This window comes from Bos indicus, chromosome 20 (genome assembly GCF_029378745.1).
Source record: "Bos indicus isolate NIAB-ARS_2022 breed Sahiwal x Tharparkar chromosome 20, NIAB-ARS_B.indTharparkar_mat_pri_1.0, whole genome shotgun sequence".
Taxonomy (NCBI): Eukaryota; Metazoa; Chordata; class Mammalia; order Artiodactyla; family Bovidae; genus Bos; species Bos indicus.
Genome location: NC_091779.1, coordinates 32102308 through 32109055, shown reverse-complemented (window position 1 = coordinate 32109055; position 6748 = coordinate 32102308). Strand labels below are relative to the sequence as shown.

The window sequence follows — 6748 nt, the reverse complement described above, 5'->3', positions numbered from 1 at the left end:
CCGCCCTCAACTCCCGCTCCCCCTCGCTGCGGCCGCCCGGCTCCCGGGGGCGGCTGGCCGGGCCCGGCTTGACCCCTGGTGAACGGCCGCCGCCGGTTCCCACCCCTCCCCTCCCAGCCTCCCTTCCCGGCTCACCCCGCCCCCTCCCCCCTCCCCGAGCCTGACAGCTTGCGAGCCGCGGAGCAGGGCTCAGCCATGGGAAGAGGAGGCGGTCTGGGGAGCAGCGGCGGCGGCGGCGGCAGCGGAGACTGCTGCAGCGGCGGCGGCGGCGGCGGCGGCTGCTGAGCCGAGGCGGCGGCGGGGACCCAGGGGGCCGCAGGGCCCCGCGCCCTGGGCCCCAGCGCGGACGCGAACCGCGCTCTCTCTCCCGAGGCTCGGCTCGCAGGTACTGGAAGGGAGGTCCGGGATCGGGCTGTTACTTTTCCACTGTTGTGTCGGGGGGCCTGGGAGTGGAGCCTGGGACGCCAGTTGTTTATGAAAACTGGGGAATCTGTCTTACGTATTTACACTGATAATTTTTGTCCTGGTGACTTGGGGATTGGCGGTGCGCCCCTCCTCCTCGCCAAGAAGTTGTTTTCAGCTGGTGGGTAGTTGTAACCCGATCCACGCTCTGGACGTGTGTATGTGTGTGTGTGTAAGTTAGTGGGGGGCATCATGGAGTTAGGGGTGACAGGGGAACCGCCCCACGCTGGCGCCTGCATCCACCCGTGTTTGCGGTGCCTGGAGGGGCTTCCTCCGAATCCAGTTTTGTTCAAGTCTTAGAAGTTTTGCGAGCGTTTCTGTTTGACACCATCAGTCAGCGAGGCTGGGGCAGGAACTGCAGAGACTCAGCTGCTGAGCGAGGAGAGGTCCCAGGCTGCGCAGGGAGAGGGCAAAAGAGAGGAGGTGGTCCGGCTGTGCGCCTCTACCCCTCGCGCTCTTCCCCAAAGCGCACCACCCTTTGTGCGTTTGTGCAGGCTGCAGCCGGGACATTGGCACCGACGGAGCTGGGGCTAGAGTCACGGCCAGCAGTCCGCATGAGCTGAGGTGGGTGGAGATCGTGGCGAGCCGAGCTCCTCCAGTCCTGGACACACTTGTGGTTATGAAATCGACCAGGCTCAAAGTTTTGACAGAACTGCTCGAGGCAAGAGAGCCGCGGGTGAGTGGGATAGTGTCGGATCTGGGGTGAAGAGTCTGGCGGTGCTCAGTGGGAGGGTGCTGAGCAGGGTCACCGACTTGCGGGTGCACAGGGAACTCTATTTGGGGGTGAGTGCTTTGTATATAACCCGGAGCAGGAGGGTACGCCTGTTGGGGCCGCGCTGCGGGAGTCGGTGGCCGGTTGCGGGGTCTGAGTGCTGAATGGGTGTACGTGCGCGCTGTGTGTGTGCGCCCATGTGTGCTCCTGGGGGTGGGGGGCGTGTCGGAGCCTGAGCCAGTAGGGTGTGCGGGGGAGTTGGGGGGAGGAGGCCGGAGAGGTGCTGCCCCTCTGTTTGTGCCGCCAGAAGACCTTGGAAGGGACAGGGAAAGGTAACGGGAAGCCAGAGGGTTGGGAAGTCGCAGGAGTTGCTGAACGGGATTTAAGTACCACAGACTTTAAAATACTAATCCCTTAGCCATCCAAGGGCTGGTGGTAGAGGTTTCTGGAGCTCTTAGGAGACCTGCACAGGAGGACTGAGGGTCTAGGAGATGTGTGAATGTGTGGGTCCAGAAGCCCGGAGACGCGGACGCAGTTTGGATCGGTGGATCTGAGATTCCCAGGGTGCTGTAGTCAGTCTCTGCGGAGTTTAGACTCCGTGGTGTGTGTGCCTGGGAAGGCACTCACCTTTCCTCACCGTGGCAGTTCTGTGCCCTGAGCAGTTGTTGTCATCTTGGAAGTCCTCTTCTCTGGGGATTCCAGGGTATATAGACTTTGCAGGTAACTAGTATTGAAACATTTCTAGAAATTAAAATGCTGGATAGAAACGAAATAAAATTTAGTGGACGAGAGTTGTTGGTTCCATCTTTTCTGTGACTGAGGATTGTTTGCTTCTGAGAAAAGCAAAGATCAGTGTTGCCAGATTAGATTTCAGGGAGTCTGGGTCATTGATGGTTTCCCTTCAGATGGACTTTAGATGGAGCTGGAAGGATGTGTTTTAAGCCAGAGACCATTGAAAACCTTTGTTTGTGGCTTAAGTATGTCCCATCTCTCATCTTCTTCCTCCCTCTTGTAATCTTCTTGCTTTACATGAGTCTAAGGAAAGTTGGTGAGTCAACATTCAGTTTTTCTTTTGGAGTAAATATATCACAGTGAAATTATAGTTTAAATCTCCTGAACAGCATGGAAAACCAGCACTTCATGGGCAGACGTGTGAAATGAAAATCTATAAATGCATTGACAAAGTGACGACACCAGTGCATTTCTTTTTTCAAACTGAGCATAACTTTGCCTGCCAAATATTTGTTCTAGGCAGAGTTTGGGGCTATGCTTTTGATTGTTAGTTTTTAAACAGCAGACTCCACATCATAAACTTTTTAAATGGATTCTATTATTAGATGCCTTCTCTGTGCTATCTCTGGTGCCTGTGTTAACAGATGTTTATAGTGCTTAGTAACCTATGGAATTGTCATATTGAGTATCTTGTTAGCTCAAGACATGTTTATAGCATAATGTAATAAATGAACCCTCATTGCAGTCTGCTTCTGCCAAGCATATGAAGCACCCCAACATGGAAACAAATCTTAAAGTTGGTCCAACTTGGCAAACCTTTTGGGCTATCTGCTAGTAAGCGTTGTTAATATAAAGATAGATCTGAGTGATACACTAAGAATAAGGCACAGCATAATGGTTCGCTTAGAAAAAAGGCATGGGTTGTATTTTTTAAATCTACTAACCTTATGCTTATGGTCATTCCACTGGTAAACTGCACAATTCCAGAGTTTTGGTTTACTTTCAGAGAATATATTTTTAAAAAGTGTGTCAATAATGAAAATAATTTCTATTTTGTGTGTGTGTTCACATATGTCCATACAAATCACCTCTTTTTCTTTTTGAAAAAGAAAACCCTATAAACTGTGGTAGTGACTTAAATAATATGAGTATTCAAATCACCTAATCATTTTCTGAATCTTGAGTTGATAAGAATCAAAGTGTTCTAAGGATAGAGTCATACCTTTGCTAGCTGGGTAAACAAGGCAATACAGGATGTCTTTTTGGTAAAGTGATATTTTTTAAAACTTGGGACAGTATAAAGTAAAGAATATACTCAATAACATGGTTGATTAGTGTGACCACTGACTTAGAGAGAACTCCCTACCAGGGGCAAGAACCACCACTTCAGAGCCATCCCTATTAGTGGACCAGCTGAGCTCTTCTTGGAAATAATCAGATGAAAATCTTGCTTCCTCACTAGCCAGTCTTTTCTAGGAGAGATTCATGACTAGAAAGTTCTGCCTGTACTGAATCAACATTTTCTTCTGCTTACTGGCCTAAACTGGAACCACATGCTGCTGCTGCTGCTGCTAAGTCGCTTCAGTCGTGTCCGGCTCTGTGCGACCCCAGAGACGGCAGCCCACCAGGCTCCCCCATCCCTGGGATTCTCCAGGCAAGAACACTGGAGTGGGTTGCCATTTCCTTCTCCAATGCATGAAAGTGAAAAGTGAAAGTGGAGTCGCTCAGTTGTGTCCGACTCCTAGCGACCCCATGGACTGCAGCCTACCAAGCTCCTCCGCCCATGGGATTTTCCAGGCAAGAGTACTGGAGTGGGGTGCCATTGCCTTCTCCGCTGGAACCACATACAGTGAATCTAATCTCCCATCCCTTTAAGTGTTGTATGGAGAACAAATAGCCTGCTCCTTCTTCCTGAATTCTTTTTTGCCTGTTCTCGGAGTTGTTCCTCACCCACTGTGGAGTGCCACACATTTCTGCCCTGACCAATATGTCCTTGAGTCCACATTCTCACCATCTTTCCTAAGGTATATCATCCAAAACATAGATGTGAAATGCTGAGTCCTGGACGTTCTACATCTATTCATTTCAGTTCAGTTCAGTTGCTCAGTTGTGTCCGACTCTTTGCGACGCCATGAATCGCAGCACGCCAGGCCTCCCTGTCCATCACCAACTCCCGGAGTTTACCCAAACTCATGTCCATCAAGTCGGTAATGCCATCCAGCCATCTCATCCTCTGTCGTCCCCTTCTCCTCCTGCCCCTAATCCCTCCCCGCATCAGAGTCTTTTCCAATGAGTCAACTCTTCGCATGAGGTGGCCAAAGTATTGGAGTTTCAGCCATAGCACCAGTCCTTCCAATTAAGTCAGCTTAATATTCATGAGCTCTTTTAGCCATTTCATTACACTGTTCACTAATTTCAAACCTGTAAACAACTCATTTCTTCTCAGATTATTAATCATCCACAGTCAAAACATTATGATATAATGGTTTCAAGACTTTATTTCATGCCTGAACTCCCAATGAGTCTGTGGAAAATATAATACTGTGTAGGTGAATAGAATTCTACATGCAGTGAAGACAGCTCTCTCATTTCTTACTATCAAGGAATACCAAGCCCTGAATAGCAGATGTAGAATATTCTGAAAATGAGCAAATTGCAGCTGCGCGTTACAGACAGGTAGAGATGATGTTGTGAGATTCTTTTCACAAGTGTGAGTTGGTACTTGCAGTCAGCATTTACTGAAGGCTTGTTCTGTCCAAGTCCTAGACACTATACTATCTGGCCCTAAATGAAGTGAAAGTACATCAGACAGAGACACTTCCTCAGGCAAATGGGGTTGAAGATGTACATATAGGACATGAACTGAGTCAACAACCTTGTCTTCCTCTGGAGATAAATGCTTGCTGATGCCGCAGGGAAGTCTTGAGCAGTTATATCTCAGTACTCAGGGAGCTCCCTGATACTCCTCACTTACCAAGTCCTCACCTTGGAGGGAGGAAGCAAAGCTGGTGCATACAGGGGAGAGGGCGTGGTGCAAAGGCAACAGCTTTGGGACCCATCTGAGCCCAGTTTGAGTCTGAACTTTACTACCAACATGCAAATTAACTCCACTGAGAATGAATTTTCTCCTCTGTGAATATTTTGTGCCTACTGCCAGTGAGTATTTTCTCCTCTGTGAGTATTTTGTGCCAGGACGGAGGTGTTTCCACATGTAGCATTTACGACCTGGACTTGGTATTAGACACCTATCTGTTATGATTGATTTCTCTTTTGTGTATCCGGCTGAGGCTTCCCGACTAAATTATGAGTTTCCTCTGCCACCGGCTGAGAATCTGCCCCAGCCGAGACTCTTCTGTCTTCCTGCAGAAAGTGTTTATGCTTGATGATGATGACCGTGTTGTTTATATCAGCAAGTCTGGATGTGAAAGAAATGACCATTTCTTCTTGGTAAAGAGAGAAAACTAACCTATGATAAAGACTGACTTCTGGGCCTATCAGAAGATCCTGCTGCTGCTGCTGCTAAGTCGCTTCAGTCGTGTCCAACTCTATGCAACCCCATAGACGGCAACCTACCAGGCTCCCATCCCTGGGATTCTCCAGGCAAGAACACTGGAGTCAGAGGATCCTACTTGTGCACAAACTTCAGTCAAGACAAGGGGCCAGTGCGAGTCTTGTGCTCTTAGATGCAATTGTCCATGCTGTCCCCTTCGTGTGTGTGTGTGTGTGTGTGTGTGTCTATTTGCAGTAATAGTCCTCACCCATCCCCCTTGCATTAAGGTCTCCATTCATATTACATTTTCTTCCTTGCTTTATTCTTTCCTCATTTAAAGGGAGGAAATAGTCAATGATAAAGTGCATTTTTTAAAGTTCAAAAATCTATTTCATTGTATTGACCTATGTGGGAAAAGAAGCTGAAAAAGATATATGTATATACATATATATGTATGTATATATATATCTGAACCACTTTGCTGTACACTTGAAACTAACACAATATTGTAAATCAGCTATACATCAATAAAAATTTTTTTTTAATCTATTTCACTACTCCCTACCTCTTATTCACCCTCCTCCCTCAAATATATCAGATCTATTGATAAATACTTGAATATATAATTTCTAAACCAAAGTTCTGCTTTGATATTAGAAACCTGCCAGTTAGGATGACATAATGTGACATAAAGTAGGTGTCAGGAAACCTGGATCTCCTCACCTCTGCTTCCAATAGGCTTTGTAATTCTTGCAGACTAGTTAACTTTCTTGAGCTTCATATTTCTCACAAGTTAATAACAAATAAACAGCAAAAAGAGAGGAATTATCAAGATGATCTCCTAGGATTTTTTGCAGAGCTATATTTGTATCCATTAAATTATTGAATTTCTCTCTCAGATCTTTTTGGGCTTTGCTTGAACATCTGTAGGAACACCTATTTCACTCATTTTCAGTCTCGTGGTCTACTCTTTACATATCTGTCTTCCTTTCTAGGCTGTGGGATTCTCAAGAACACAAAATAAATGTGATTCATTTTTTTTATTGTTTCACTCCGCTGAATGCTGTAGACACAGCCATGTGGAAAGAGTGTTATTTGACTTAATGTGGGCTACCTTGGACAGTTGAGCTATAATTTATACCATTTATTTAACAGTGTGCAACAATTTTGGATATAAGCATCAAGAAATACTGTTTAATGATTCTCTTTCCTTACCGTTAATTTTTAAAAATCAGTTATGTAAAACAGATAAAAATGTAATCACAACCATGCTTCCAGCTCCCATTTCTAAACAATACCAGCTCCTCACAGTCTAATGCAGGAGGTCTTCCTGAAGTAGTTTCTTTTCTTTT

The 6748-nt window shown here is 46.6% G+C and overlaps 1 protein-coding gene across 4 annotated transcripts in view; it reads left to right on the top strand.

Annotated features, from left to right (window-relative positions):
• The first annotated feature begins 231 nt into the window (after positions 1-231).
• GHR (growth hormone receptor) overlaps positions 232-6748 on the top strand; it is a 311385-nt gene continuing 304868 nt past the window's right edge. For 2 of the 4 annotated variants that reach the window (XM_070774715.1, XM_019982777.2), the window contains exon 1: positions 232-385. The gene's annotated coding sequence lies outside the window, so the exon portion shown is untranslated. Of the gene's footprint in view, positions 386-956; positions 1139-6748 lie in introns of all 4 variants that reach the window. The other 2 variants (XM_070774714.1, XM_019982776.2) reach the window with 2 other exon arrangements.